The following is a 16040-nucleotide window of genomic DNA, read 5'->3' as shown; positions in this document are numbered from 1 at the left end:
TAAAAGTGTATTTCCAAGTGGTGTGCTCCCCAGAGCCACGGCGCAGAGCAGCCAGCGCAGCGCCTGCAGCTCCACGCAGAGCAGAGGTTATTCACATGGCTGTTCGAGAAACTCCATTCATATCTCTGACTACCTGGATTTGAATAGAAACCAGACAGCAATTCTTTGGTCCCAGCCACTATTCGCCCCGCTGGACAATAGAGATTTGTTAGCACACAGGCACAAGCCCTGGGACACAAAGCTGGAGGCAGCAGAGATAGGGGCTTCACTGCACAGGAAATTACAGCTTTTGATGCACTGTTGGCAGGTCTGTCGGTTCAGAACAGCAACATGCCTGTGCCATGTTTAAGAGCTCCTGACTGCCATTTTTAACCACCTAGAATGTCATAAAAGCTTTATTGTCGCAGTACATAAAATCATGAAGTCCATATGGTTACTTTTCAGCTGCCCTGAGTCTGGAAGGCAGAAGCATGATCTGGCTGGAAATTTTAATTTGGGGGGAGTGGGGGGGGGGGAATTAATAGAATTTAAGGACAGAAAACCTCAAAGTGTTTATAAAAGCAGAGATTTGTTACCGAGGTGGCTGATGTCCAGCCTGAGATGGGGTGGTGGTCTAATAGACTTGGTTTAGTGGTGGTTGTAAGGCGACAAGGCTGGGCAGCTTATTTCATCCTAAAAGGTTCAGTAAATTTACTCCATGCAGCTCCAGTACCAGCTGTGGAGGAGAACATTGTTCCGTTGTGTCAACTTGGGAAACACAAAAATAAATAAGAAAACCAAACTGCTCAGTGTCTGGTACCTCCCATTTCCCTTACTTTCCCCCCAGTCTGGAGTTAAAATGAGAACTGCTCGGAGACTGGGCTTTAATCCGCTGATTGGAGCCAATGAGCAGAAATTATCGAGATTAGAAAACCAACCAGCGGGTTTTATTAGCTGAGAAGCCAGCCCCTCGCTGTGCGCGGCGCCGCGGCCGCGCGCCGGGGCTCAGGGCAGTCCTCTCCCAAAGAGCGGGAGGGTTGGGGCTGGCCCTCCTCTCCTTTTGTATTTTTCCATAAATCTTACCTCTTCTACCACCTTAGCGCCAGATAAAATACCTGGTCCAACAGGCTTTTAAGACTGTGTGCCTGGCACAGTTTTAACAATGTCAGGGTGTCTCTAGGTGTGAGCCTCACTGCGAGCGCAGCAGGAGTGGGATGACTTGGCTCTTCTTCACCCAGGAAAAACAATGAAAGTGAGAGTTCTATATTGCAGCTGGAAAGTGTGTGTGTGTGTGTGTGTGTTATGAGCTGCAGCAATACAAAGCATGATAAAATACAGAAACAAATGTTGGGCTGTTTGCTGCCATTAAGCACGTTTTTATCAACACAATCCTTGTGAGCTCAGGAAAAGGGGAAGAGTTCTAAAGCAAGGAAGGTCCATCTGCCTGGGAGACACCTGGGAGGAGCACTGCTAATGCTCTGACCAGCCCATCAGGCAGATGATGGACTTGCTTCCACTGGTCCTTCAAGCAACGTAGGGCAAAAGAAGGCTGGATGACTAAAAGAACACACTTCTAAAAACAGTGCTGCTTGTACAACTAATAAACACCCGTACGTGTGAGGGGCCAGCTCACAGAATTTTCAGCTGCTGTTTCAGAACATTAAAAATATAAATGTGAATGTAAATACTTTTCACAGGAGTCAGTTTTGTCTGAGTAATTACATAACTTCCTTGAATTCTCTTCCTGATGGAGTACAATGGCCTGGGTGTATTACTTCTCAGTAAAACTTAGCTTGATTGTAATCTAGCCCAATTCTTATCACCTATTTTGATTTTTTTCTTGCTGGTACTGACAAGCCCAGGAGGACCTACCTAAAATAGGCCTTTGAACAAAAACATTATTATTTTTAATAAAGGTTAAGGATATTGATGGCTCTATCTGCAACGCACTTTTAGATGAAATTCCATGGTGTTCTTAAAATACAGCAACCTTTTCTGTTACCTGTAAGACTGCTAATAGTTAATATTCATCCAGATGCTGATGATAAAACCTACCCCTTGAAAGTGCTGTCTAAAAAAACTGTGCTGAAAAGTTAAATTTTGTCCTTGCAATTGGGTCGTAAGATTTTGAGTACCTGTTAAGCACATAGTTTTGAATGGAAACCAGACCATTATAAGTAGGCAAAAAGCACTTCTGCTTAATCGAAATAGCCATAAGAGGAATGCCTGGGCATAACCTGCCCCCAAAACATCTGCAGACTCAGCCTGGACATGGGAATAATCCCATCATGCACATAAGAAAAGGATGCTGATGGCTCTTCTCATGTGGTCAGGGTTTATTTAAACTGCACGTAGAAATAACAGATAATTCCAAAGTCAGTTTTCACAACTCCAGTTACAACTATTCCAAGGGAAAGCTTATAAAGCCTGAACCACTGTCACAACCACTAACAGCCTTGGAAGTGCAGCAGATGCAGAAGACCAGTGCGTGTATAATCCGACCATTAATAGATGGTATTGCATTACAGGGTTGGTTGCCAATAAAAATGTGTCAGGTATGCTGCAATCTCACAATACACTTGGCAATTTAACACAAAATGCGGAATCCTAGGAATTTCATTTTGTCTTAATTATAGCCAGCAGATGCTGTAATCGTTTCAAACCCACAGTGCTGATTAATAGTGCTCAACAGTTTCAAATGTTAAGAACTCAAAAGATAACAATTGGGTGTTTTGATATTAAGGACAACATGGAAGCATGTGTTTCCCTAAGAAGCACCATGGACGTACAGTCTGATGACATCACCTCTTCAAACAGACCTCAGTCATTCCTGCCCTCCGTGTTCTGCCTGAGAGTAGCTCAAACCATCTGCAGCTGCCCTGGACCATAACACAAAGAAATGAACCCCACTGCCAGCAATGACCTGGGTAAAACTGCAGATTTCTGAGTGCCAAGTGCTGCATCTCAAACCCAAGAACCCTCCTGCATTAGCAGTTAATTGTGTGGGAATGAATATTGCAGGAAGCCTGGGAATGGGAATTCTGCTGCCCAGTAGCAGGTCCCTTTCCACCATAACGGCTTTGGGGTCATGCACAACTTGGCTTTGCACCACCACGCTGCTCAGCCCTGCGGTTCACCCGTGTTTCCCTCGGAAAGGCCAGGCTGGGTGGGATGCAATGCCCAGCTGTAAGGGCTGGGTGGGCACGGGCGGCACGTGGAGCAGTAACGTGTCCCCCCACGGGCACTGCCCTCAGCTCAGAGCTGCCCTAACACAGGGGGACGGGGCTGTGTGCTCCGGGCTGGCTCCAGCCCCGGCAGGGTGAGCCCAGTGGTGACACAGGCACTGCGTGTCCAGTGCAGGCAGATTGGAACACAATGGAGTCCAGCAAGCTACAGGTTACCAATCCCCAAAATTCTGTCAATATGTTTACTGATTCTCAATTTGGTAGCCAAATCAGTTTATAGGTCTCTTGGAAAATGCCTTGTCATATGAGTATTCAAGGCTTTCCTACTTTGCTTTTTCCAGGCTTTTGAGCACACATTACTTGAGCATTAGAGCACACATCCCTCTGTTCCTGTGTACAAGTCTGCAGTACCTCTGTAAATAGTGCTACATCTTGAGTCTGATGTCATGAACAAAAAGGATTAATCTGGTCTATGAGCAGAAGTGGTCAGGGTTTCACCACGCACATCAATTCCCAGTCTCCCATATTTACTTACATTTCCAGCTGCACGCACACCAGTGCCCTGGAGTGGCAGCAGCTCCATTTACATAACCAGGGCTGGGTACCCCGGGGGCTCAGGCTGGAGCTGAGCCCCCAGTGCAGGCAAGGAGACAGCTCTCACCTCACTGAGAACGCTGCTCCTCCACAGGGGAGGCTGGGGGAGTCCACCGGGGCGGCTGCATTACCGAGTGTGGTTATGAGACATACATAAAACCCTCCCCTGCAACTGGGTGTAATGAATGGCTCTTCCTAGTCAGATTTATCTCTTTAGGTAGAGCCTCAAAATCAGACTTTAAGATGATCAACACGTTTGCAGACAAGGTTCACATTAAAAAGATCCTAGTTGCAAAACAGAATGCATTCAAGTTTGCCATATATTATTTTCTGCTAAAGATTTAAATATCATGTGGCTTTAGCTTTCTTTCTGTTCACTGAATATCAAGGTCAATTAGGAATGATGTCTGGCTAGTACTCTCAGAGCAGATTAGACAGTTGCATCAAAAACTAGGACCATGTATAGGTCATCTGTTACTGTGACCTAGATTTCTGAGAATCTGTTCAATTTGTTTTATTGAAAATGTGGTCCTCTCTCAGTTCTGTTTCTCATAGCAAACCTTTCTGTAATAGCAGAAAATAGCTTTATTAGATACTTAGAGACATTGCTTACTACTTCTGCTAAGATACAAAGAAAATCAAATCCATGCAGCAGACCTGTGCCTGTCATCCATTTAATTTTAAAATAACTTAAGGTTCTGAAAGGCTTATGCCTTATAATCTAAAGCATTTGGTCCACATGCCAAATACTAAGCGATCTGAAATACATAATAGCTTAGCTCCAGCTTTGTTTGCCCTATTTAATTCATTTTTTGCCTTTAGTAACCAGGGTGTAGATGCAATATTTCTGCAGTCTACTTTGGAAGAGAAGAACGTACAGAAATGTTTGAGTGAGGCTGTTTTGTTTGTATCTGTGTGAGCTTTGTGGTGCCCTGGGAGGAGAGTTGGTGTGGATTGCCCAGATCCAGACGTCCCTCCCAACCCTGCCTGTTTACTGAGGATAAGGATGGTGCTGTCTGAATCCTGACAATTTACAGTACATCCACCTATGCTTGCTGGGTTGTCATTCTGAAACAACATAGAAGCAGATTTCCATTTGGAACATTTTATCCAAATTTCCTCTCCTCTCACAGCTCTTAATTGTTCTGGTAGAGAGCAATTACTAGAACACAGACCATGCAAACCCCGCTGTTGTTGGTGTAAGTACTGGCGAGAGGGAAGACAACAAAGTGTATCTTAAAATATTAGAAACTTTTCTAAACACCAGTGAGTTCAGTGTAAAAGGAAAACTATAAAAACAATGAAGTGATTGCAGAACTCGCAGTCCAAAGACCACCAACCAAATTTGAGCATTACCATCGTCATCAGTCTCTGTGGCTTGTGGTGCTGGGGTACAAAGCACATCAGGAACACTTGTGCTCTCATCACACCCCAGGACAAAAGGTCGCTAATACGCTCAAATATGAGGAGAAAGGGCACCAAAAAAGAAAATATGCCAATAGGTTGAGATTCACAAATGAAAATCTGCAGCGCGTCCCTCCCTCCCTCATGCATCGATCATAGGAAATCTGTTCCCATTTTTTCAAAATTCTAAAGCGAGTTCTACCAACTCATATGAATTTTATACTACTTTCATATTCAAACTTTTATGTGCATATCAGCACACTGGGACCAATTTATTTTATAGGCAAGATAAAACCCTGCGATATTTGGTGACGTTATCCAAAGATCATTCTTCTAAATGAACATAAGTACATTTTCTCCTTTTTGTTTCACATGATGGCTGCATTTGAATAGGCTAAATGTATAATTCAGAGAAGAATGGCTGAGTCCTGCTCACCTGGGGGTCATATCCACATCCATCCAATATTTAAAAGCACGCAAAAGCAAAGAAATTAAATATATAAGAGGCCGGGGAGGAAGTCTTTCTTCCAACAGAATATTTGCCTGGTAACCAGATAGAAGAGACTGCCTCTTTTTTTACCTCCAAATCACAGTTAGTTGTTCTACAAGTCTTTGAAGACACTTCTATTTTAAATTTTAACACCTGAAGAACAGTTCAAGACGTGCTGCTCTGGCTGAGCCACACACAGTGGGAGGAAAGTCTCACAGAAACATGGCTGAAGCTCTAAAGCCAGCGCGTGATCAACGTACATTCAGACCATGTGTAAACAAGGCTGAATGAATTTGGTGTGAAAACGGGAAAAAAGAGCAAGGAAACGTAGTGGAAATCCATCCATGGTGTGGATGGGACCATGCTTAGGATGTGATGTTTCCCTGTCAGCCCGGAGCACGTCCATCTGGGCCTTGTGGTACCTGCTGTAGCTGAATGGGAGTGACCACGGCCAGAAGATGGGAGCCAGGATCTTGCAGAGGTTCAGTGAGATCAGGGCACTTGTTCTGTGTGGCACCCGTTCAGCTCACAAGGAAGACACTGCTCATGGAAAGAATAACATGCTGCCAGCTAAGCCAGATGTTGGCAAGGGATAAGAAATCTCATAACCTTTGGGAGGAGGATGGGGAGAAAGCCACATGAGGATTCATTTTCCTGCTCATTACAATGTCACTGTAATGTCATTTTCTTTGCTTCAGTTATATACAGTTACTGGAAGTAAAATCCTTACTACATTGAGTGTATCATGAAATGGAGTCTAACAAGGTAGCAGCGTAAAACTGACCCAGAGGTGCCGCACTGCCAAAACTGAGCCAAAAAGTGAGGTTTTACAGGTATTTCTTTTGAGAAGAACTTCAAATCTTGAAGTCTATCAGATGAAAATTGCTGGATTACAAAGATGAAAACCAGGAACTAATTATCTTGAAAGGGACAGTTACCAACACATCAGGAGACATTATGATTATGAAAAGCAAATCCTTCATTTGATCCCTCTCCATCCGTACTGCTTCCCAAGCAGATAACCTAAGCTTTATCCATGTGGAATTGCTAATATTCCAAACAGGGAATCAAATATGAAAGTCACAATTAGCATATATAAAAAGAAATCTCTATTTTTATAGTGTTGTGTATGATCAGTGTGTGAACAGGGGCACGTGGCAGCAGTTCCATGGCGGTCATGTCCCTGGTCTAAAGTCACAGGAAGCCATCTCAACAAAACAGACCTCAGATTTCTCTCCCAATTACTTTGCAGCATATTTTTCCCATGTTTGGCCATTGCAAGTGGAGGTTCTGGCCATGTCTTCAGTATCTCACGTGGGAAAATGAAAATGATTCCTGTGAAACACACATCCAGGGGCAGGCGTCGTGCTCGGGGTGAGCCCACTCAAGGCACTGCCCCACCAAAGCAAAGGAGACCTTAACTCCAAACTCAGGATTCTCTGACATTATCCAGCTACATTATACATCCAGAAACAATGACAAGGGAACCTCAGCTGGACTCTGGGGACCAGCAGGAGAACCGATGGTGCTTCCTGCCCTCCCTGCCCTAGCAAAGACTGGCAAGTCCAGCTCCTTCCAGCCTCAGCACAACAAGGCAATTCTCTGCAACACAGGAGCTAATTTTTGTGAAAACTGTCAGACTGATGACTCTGCCAGCAATTTCTAAAAAGCTAAAAGGCAGAAAACAGTCTCGGTAACAGAATCATCTGCAGTTAAGATCATCTTTCTCCTTCCCGAAACACGCACAGGAACTATGCCTGAATTCACAGCTAATGGGAAATCTTTTGATCTTCACAGACACAAAGCTGCCAGCCAAGAAGAGCAGTCTTCACAGGGGGACCTTCTGAGGAAGCACTTATCCTAAATTCACCACCACAATAAATGTAACACATCCTGGGTCTGGAGCAGCGCAGTCCTCAGTGTTGAAGAACTGTGAGCATGTTTAATACAGCAGAAAAGACAACGTTATTTATATCTCACAAAGCTGCTTACCCAGCGTTAGATGTGCTGGGGCATAGTGCAACTGCAGGAATCCATCAGGAGGACACCTGAGATTCCTCTCCATTAAAAGTGATGGATCTAACACAGCCAATCATCTTCATGGCAACAAATGTTATCTTAACAGACAGGGGATAAAAGTTCACAGGGAAGCTGTGCAAATTCATGAAAAGAAAAATGCATTCCTGCTGACTGAACGCACAGAAGCCTGTCTCCAGAAGTCTGTGTGTGCTGAAAAATGTCTGGAAGACAGGAGATGATTAGCAGGAAATATGCAAGCTTCTCCTCCTTGTATCCTTCTCCAAACATCCATTAGCCACTGGTTTGATTTTATTTAAGAGTCAGAACTGCTTTATTGATTGCAGCCAACAGCTGCAATTCAGTAGTGGTCCCAAACATCCCAAAGTAGTTTTTTCCCAACAAAGACAATTTCTGAAGTTCTGTGAAAGGAGAAGATGACACCGTTACTGAGACATTCTGGGCTGAGGTCATTTTGTTCCAGTCCAGGTACAAACAGTTCATAAATGGAGCTCCCTCCAAACCCATCCCTGCTTGTCTTCTCAGAACAACATCCCTCCCACCACCCCTGGAGTGCTGGGAAGCTGTTATGGTCCTGAAGAAGCTCCTGATCGTCTCCCCAGCCTGAGTGAGACTGTGCTCAGTCCTTGGGGAAATGTGGTGTGAGGGCAGGGGCTTGAGATGTCGCATGCTGATCCCTTCACCTTGCACAGAACAACTCTGGAGACAGGACAGCGAGCTGGGCTCTAATCCAGGTGATCCCTCCTGTCTAAGTAGGTCAGCAAGAAAGCCCCTGCCCATGGTCATGTCTTCCAGCCTCCTCTACCAAGCAAATTTGACAACTATTTCCTTTAGGAGGTCACAGGAGATGGAGAGTTTGATCCTGAGAGCTTGTGTGTTTGTTCTAGAAACATAAAACAAGTTTTGCTTTAAAAATACAACTATTTCACCATTTTGATAGCTCAGAAAGAGTTCAGTGAAGCACTTAAAAAAATACAGGGCATCTCATTACTCAATCTGGGATGTCAGATTGCAAGAACATCCAGAGTAGCTCATTCATAAATGCCTTGTTTTAAAATACTACCACATTTGGCAAAAAGAATCAAAACCAAAATAATTTTACTTTTCAGCTGAAATCACTTGCTGAGTCTTAGCCTAGTATTTTTCAAGTATGAGTGTCTAGTATAATTTTCTTGCAAAATCACATCCCTATAGGTCAAAAAAACTTTCCACTCTTTCTATATGCTCTTGAAACACAAGTTGATACCTTGAGTTTCTGAAGAGTCAAACCATTTTTCCCTGCTAACACCCACTGCCAAGGTTCTGCTTCCCTGCTATGAAGCTAGACCCATTCCCAAACCCAGGGCAGGGTTGCTGTGCTCTAACTGGCTCATCTGTGCAGGTGAAGATACTAAGAGACAGGACAGAACTCCTGAACCTTCATTGGTTTACCTCAGAGAACCTTATTTTAGTAGTGACAGTCTTTCTGGTTATTTAATTGCTTTCCACTCAACCTTTCAGAAACCTGCTCAGCTCAGTGATGTCTTCGGGGCATCCTGTGCCAGAACTGGTAAAGCATCCTTTCAGCAGTTTCAGGAGATCTAAATGCAGATGCACCAGCCTGTGCTGCTGTTCAGTATTTCATTGTTTGCACAGTAGTAGGAGTCAGGTTGTACACACACATGCAGTTAATTATCCTTGTGGCAAGTACCACTTCATGGGCCGAGTCCTTTATCCTCACACATGCTCTGTATTCCTGGTTCCCAAACATGGAACTTTGCATTCGACTGTACCAAAGCATTCACTTAACCTGATTTATCTAGAGATCCAAATCTGTGTCACTCTTCTGTCTAAAATACCCCAAACCTGCTAACCTGGGATACTACGTTTCTCCCAGGCCAGAAACCACGATGCTTTAGGACATGGCCAAGTCATTCTAAGGCTGCGCCAACTGGATCACGTTCCCACTTGGAACTGCATTCAAACCTCCCCGTTTGTCATTTGTTAATCCCTTTAACATTTGCCACAGCAAATTTGTATCATACCAGTTTAAATTGTCATTCGGTATTAAGTCAAACACCTTACAAAAGTCTAGGGTATGTTGCATCCACAAGCAAGCTTGTCAACCTAGAATGAGATCAAAAGAACTTGGTAAGTCCTCCCTAAAAGGCTGGAAACTGGTACCAACAGCATTTCTGCCAGGTCCCAGCAGAGCTCTGCATCTATTTTCTCCAGGATCACCATCACAGCACTATGTTCTAAAAGGGCAAATGGAACAGACTGGTAACTTTGTTCCCTGATTTCATGTAGCCCCAGGACTGTCAAGTAGTAATCCAAGGAATTTTTGGACAGTTAAAAATAATCTCCAGTGCTCACTGTAGAAGACTGATGAATCTGAAGTGTTTGGCCTTGGCATTGCTAGTTAAACACTCACCCAAATTTCAATGAAACAGCAATGACTAAAATTACTGCCAGCAGTCCCATGCTCTTGTCTCCCCAAGGTGTATTTGCATGCTTACCCTGCTGAAGTCATTTACCTCGACAAAGAAAACACATTTTCTTACAGTACAGTTAAAGCTTGTTCCAGGACAAAGCAAGTGTGCTTGCACATGGCATTTCCATGGATGCTCCAGGCAGGCAGTAAGACACTGTCATGTGCTGAGGACAATCTTGGCCCCAGTTTCTATCACTGGGGTCACACACCTCCCTCATGAGAGTCACAGCTACAGCACAAGGGGTGGGAGGGAAAGGAAAGCTGTTTTACTACCAGATGCATATGTAAAATTTATTTAGTGATACTTTAGGGCAGTGCTGTTGGGATTTCTGCCCTGCTAAATAAAAGCCTTATTGTCAGGCGCTAGTAGAATGATTGGATTAGGGTGTAAGAATTGTTCAGCCACCATAAATAAAAAGAGCATAAGAAACATCCACCAAATGAACTCAATCCTGTGCCAGACAATTACCATGTTAACCTCTGTGTTTCAGGGTTTGTATGCAAATTGAAAGAAAACCCCATGTGCTCCAAATGTTCAATACTTTCATTCATAGAAAAGTCTAGTTCAGCAATCACTGCCTCCTGACTGGTGGCCTTACAGGGATCCCAGTTCACAAGGTGTTCCGTGCACAGAGAACAGAGTTGGGCTTTCAGGGACTCCTGTCAGCATGTGGGGAGGGTCCACTTAATGCTTTTTTAAGAACAAAAAATAATAATTAAGGAATAACAATCGAGGTGGCAGCTGTCAGCTCGTTTCAGTGCTTCCTAGGTGAAAGAAGTCTCAGAGAGAGGAAGGTGTGCTGAAGGTTTGGTGCAGACCATAACTTTTGGAGTTTGCCTTGCACATATTGCCCACTTACAGTTTCCAGAGAACTATTTTATCATTTCAGAGTCTGTCCAAAAAATCTGATGGAGAGCTTTGAACTTGGCAAAGGGGAAGGAGTGTGCAGCCAGGGTATAGAAATAACGTGTACAGTTTAACATTCAGAAGAAATTCAGGCTCTGAAATCATGAAACAAGATGAAAGTTACTACCTCGAAGGTCATTGGAGGGATAAAGGAGGAAGAAGTAGTGAATTGAGAAAAAAGCCTCTCTCACAGTGTCCTTTAAATACAAACACACTGTTTTGGTTTGTTAAAACCAAAATTTCATGCTTGACTTGAACTGAGTTTCCTTGATTTATGTTATACCTACCACATGTAGTCACCCTTCACACTGGGACACTCCTGCGGCTTAACACTCCAGGCTGAGCACTGCTTGTGATTAATTCAAATTGTCTTTGTTCTTTCCACCAGCTCCTACTCCAAGAGATGGCAAGAAAAAGGTGAGACTAATTTTCAGAGAATTCTTTTGATTTTCAGTATCAGCTGATGTTTAACGATACCATTAAAATCAATCAGTTTAAGTGCAGGCTACTAACTGTATTCCTGGAGCAAGATTGCTTCAAGTACTTTATTAGACAATACGCTTACTGTTAAATTACATGTATCAGCTCAGGATATTCAGAGAGAAACTGCTAGATCCCTACAACAAGAGAAAATACTCCAAATTTAAAGCAAGTTTCCAGCATTTAACCGTAAATTATCCCTGCTGACTCTGTAGGCTCCACTGCACTCACAGGAAAGTTATTTCAGATACAGCTGCAGATTTACTTTTTAACAAACAAACTGCAAATAATTCATCTCTCTGGAACCATGCGAGCCAGGTGGAAAAGGTGAAGATAATTAGATGCAATATAGAGATTTAAAGAGATTAAACCCCCTTTTCCTCTTTTCAGGGGAAAGAAGAGTGGGGACAGGAGCTGTGGAAATACAGACACTATGTACTCCACTAAGAAGTAGATCCCCTTCTCTCATTTCTGTTGGTTTAGCATTATGGGTGCCCCCCACCCCCAGTCTTTTTGATTTTTAAGTGAACTTAATAAAGAAATCAGAATCATTATAAACATCCTTGGTGCTGCTATTGAGAACATGCCTATCCACAAGAGGAAAGGTTTTTCCACAACTGCAACGCCGATATATTCCAAGCTGGTTTAAGAAATACTAAGTCAACTCAGCATCCACAACCAGAGCATTACACTTCTGCAATTCATTAGTCCTCAAGGTTCCATTCCGTAATTAAAATACTTTGCAGTTTAAGGCTTTACAATAAAGAATGTGCAGTCCTCAGCAGTGTTTCCACAGCCAGTCTATGGAAAACATATGCATGGAAAATCCGTACAGTGCATGTATACAGCCATCTTTGGATAGCTTCAGTGAACATTCAACGCTGTCGGTGAGTTTGAGAACTAGAAAAAACCATCGACCGTTGACTGTACCTTGAGGTTTATCACAAACCCTCTGTTAAATGGAAAGCCTGAACCTTCAGAGATTTCACATGTGGTTGCCATTAGCAGGTCATGATTTACAGATTATATTAAGAGCTACAGAGGTTGAGTTTTTCCAGTTCTACTTTCTCTAAAAGTGAATTGATGTATAAGAAATGCTTGTTTGCTCTTAAAAAAAAAAAAAAAGAATTAAAGCTTTATACTAGCATAGCATTTGTGCAGAACAGAGTATAAGAGATCAATGGAAGGTTTTGTATGGGCAGCACAAAAGCAGGAACGTATCCACACCATATGGGACACTTGGAAACAAATCTGAGCGTGGTATATGTTCAAAATAGTAGAATACAGGCCAGATCAGGAGGGAAACCTCATTTCCATTTGGGCTGGCAACTTGAGCTTTGCTGGAAAAAGCTTTGGAATGTCAGTTCATTTGCTCCCAGGAACCTGCACTGGATTTCAGCAGCTGCTCACCGGGAATGCCAGGCGAGGAGTGGCTCCCTCCCAGCCAGGTCCAGCTGCTCCCATGGCTCAGGCTGTGGCTCTGCACCCAGGCAAGCAAGGAAACCGCCTTCCTTTCAAAGGAACAGAAAGCCAAGGGCTCAGACACCTCAGTGGTACCTACGTGGAACCCTTTCCAGCCCGGCTGGGTGACCAGGACTGCAGGCTCTGGCAGTGGGTGCCTTCACAAGGGTGCAGGCACTTGTTTTGCCCTCACAGGGACTGCAGGATCCATAAAATAAGAAAAGACCCAAAGCATGTGCCAGGGAATATTGTCTTGGGCTGTTCTAGAAGAAGAGATCTTCTAACATGTAAAATTTTACTTCTGTATATGGTCACAGATGGGCAGCACTTAACAAAAAAAGAAAAAACACCCCACCCCATCTCAAGCTGAAGAGAAAGCACAGGCTGTTGAAAGTTAACCCTTCAAACACACCTGGCACCTTTATGTGCCTATATCAGATCACCATTGGGCACTAAAGTGTCAAACAGGCCTTTGTCTAAACGGGTGCCAGTGGAAAGTGGTCCAGCTCATAGTTACCTGCTCCATCAACTACAGACCAGGTATTCCTGGCTGCAAAAATCTGTAGTAGAAGTGGAGTGACCAAGCAAAAATAATCACCTTACAAAACAAAAGGTGATTTATATATTATTTTTTATGTCATTTCTAAAGAAGAGTATTTTCTACTCCTCTCCCTGTGAACGTGTGCTTGCCAGAATCACCAAGACTTGACAGCTGCCACAGGGAGTTCCATGTGACAGCATCACCACTGTGGCATCTTCAGCATCTAATGGCTGCAATCAACATTCATTGCTGTCGGTGGGTTTTCATTTCTATCAACTCACTGATCAATGAATGCAAACTGCGGACCAGCCAGCCAAGGACCACCTGCTCGGACAGCCCAGGACCACCCATTCAGATGGCCAGGGTGGCTCTTCTGGCAAGAAAAGTGACACTTGTGCCAAAGAAATGCCGTGTCCAAGTTCTGCCTCCCAAAACGGTGTAAGGCAGGTCTATGGCTGTGCCATTGTCCCACCAAAGAAGTTCAGGACACGTCATCCAGCTCCTTCATGAGCAAATCTGAGTGCTAATTAAGAACTGCACAGGAATTTTTAAAGGAGCAGAACAGTTGAGGAACTAGTTCAGTTCTAATAAAAGTGACACCCAATTGGCAAATCTGTCAGTAAAGCATAAACCTACAGCTTTACCAGTTTATAGGAAATTAAACTTCCTCCTGAGCAAGCCAAGCTATGGAACAGCACCGGTCCTACAAAGGGAACTGAAGCTGTGGGGCTTTGGATTGACAGGGATGATAATGGAAGGAAGGAAACAGAAAATAGTGATTTAAGGTACTGCTGCAGAGAACATTCTTCAGGGCTGTGGTGGGCAAGGCCAGCTTCAATTACATTGGAAAGACAAGGAGCTGGAGCTGACTGCCTGGGGCAGGCAGGGACCTTCCTGCTCTGCAGCTGTGCAGGGAGGAGCAGACACATCTGTGCATGACAGACACAACTGACACTGCTGTGACACAGAAGAGCAGCCTCTCGAGCTGCCCTCCAAGTGTTTTCACATGATTGGCATGACCTACCTGTTCCCAGAAATGCCCCTGTCTCTGGACAGTGCAATGCAGTAAAGTTAGGAGGTCCCTGTGGTGCCCCCCACACCACTCAGAGCAGCAATGGTGGATCCCACTCTGCTCAGCAGTGGTGTCAGTCAATCCCCTGTGCAGTAAAGGGTCCAAGCACTTCTCTTATGCCTTGTTTGCTCCTCCAGTTGCTCACAGGATTATCCTGAAGCAGCCTGTTCAGGCACGCTGTGCTGCTATCCCACAGGAACCATGTCCCTCAGCTCACTGTACAGCTCAAGTCAGAACAACTCACCAAGGACTTGTAAACTCCAGTTTGGTGAATATTCAAAATAAATCTGCTTGTTCTGTTAAAAGACTTAAACTTGTTCAATTTTACACAGGAACAGCTCCACCAAGTTCAACAGCTACACACTAAACGGACTGAACTTTGCAAAAGTGGAGTTTTAGGAAAAGTCTCCCCTCTCCCTGGGTCTGACAGCAAAGGGCCCTGTTCAGTCACTCCCAGTGAGCACTTCCACTGACACCCTGGGTAAGTGTGGTGGTTTAGTACAGGAATTTACCACAGCAGTGTAACAGCAAGCAGCCCAAAAGCACGTCTGCCAAATTGTTCTACCATTATGAAAACAAGACAAATGACTCGTTTTTGATGCAGTTTGACATTCTGCCTTTGAAATCTCAAATTTTTCAGCATGCTTGGCAGACTCATTCAGAAGTGAGAGTGCACAATTTGGATTTTTTCCAGCGACATCTTACAGGATGTACAAGAAAGCACTTCTGTGTTATTTTAAACAGACATTTCAGGCAACTGGTTTTCCTCATGTATACCTGTATGAAAGTAGAAAATACAGAAGTCCTGACAGAGGTGTTCGTCTTTACTGCAAGGACATGTGAAAATAATTCACTGCAGTTTCTCTGAATAAGGCATTTCAGACAAACAGGGAAAATTACAATAAAGGAGCCATTATCCCAGTTTGCCAATGCATGACAAGCCAAAGGCTTGCACAGACACTCCACACATCTCAAATGCTCTGGATGCACAAATAAGCTTAAAATTTGGGTTCCTACTTGGCTGTAAAAAAATCCTCCAGATTTTTTGGGGGTTTTTTTGTTTTGGTTTGTTTTTTTTTTGTTTTGGTTTGGTTTTTTTGCCTTAATCATGTTTGGTAAGGAGACAGCAAAGGAAAAAACTTAACTAAGGGAAGACAGGTTAGCAGGCATGTTCAGAATGTTTTCAAATTCATGCTTGGGAAGCTTTAGATGTTTGTGTCAGCAACTGTTTGCCGACTACCAGAGCCACCACCCCGCAAATCTGCCTGCCCTGGGGCACATCAGGGTGACACTGAGCACCAGCACATTCAGTGCTGCCACCACAGCCATGGGACAGCTGGGGCTGGAGAAGTCTGGGGCCTGCCCAGCAGAAATTGCCAGGGCTCATCCATCCACACCGGAGGCCAGCGAGGGCTGG

The 16040-nt window shown here is 44.0% G+C and overlaps 1 protein-coding gene and 1 long non-coding RNA gene across 5 annotated transcripts in view; one reads left to right on the top strand and one right to left on the bottom strand.

Annotated features, from left to right (window-relative positions):
* Window positions 1-16040, bottom strand: part of NR6A1 (nuclear receptor subfamily 6 group A member 1) — a 76758-nt gene that overhangs the window by 46163 nt on the left and 14555 nt on the right. The gene's annotated exons all lie outside the window — the stretch shown is intronic.
* The window catches only part of LOC116454323, a 28578-nt gene that overhangs the window by 1419 nt on the left and 11119 nt on the right, over window positions 1-16040 (top strand). Inside the window, exon 2 of one of the 2 annotated variants that reach the window (XR_004244063.1) lies at window positions 11458-11486. This is a non-coding gene — a long non-coding RNA (uncharacterized LOC116454323). Of the gene's footprint in view, window positions 1-7449; window positions 11487-16040 lie in introns of both variants that reach the window. The other variant, XR_004244064.1, reaches the window with a different exon arrangement.

The sequence above is a fragment of the Corvus moneduloides genome, chromosome 21 (assembly GCF_009650955.1).
Source record: "Corvus moneduloides isolate bCorMon1 chromosome 21, bCorMon1.pri, whole genome shotgun sequence".
Lineage (NCBI taxonomy): Eukaryota > Metazoa > Chordata > Aves > Passeriformes > Corvidae > Corvus > Corvus moneduloides.
The sequence above is the reverse complement of the archived record's forward strand: the minus strand, read 5'-3'. Positions and strand labels throughout refer to the sequence as shown.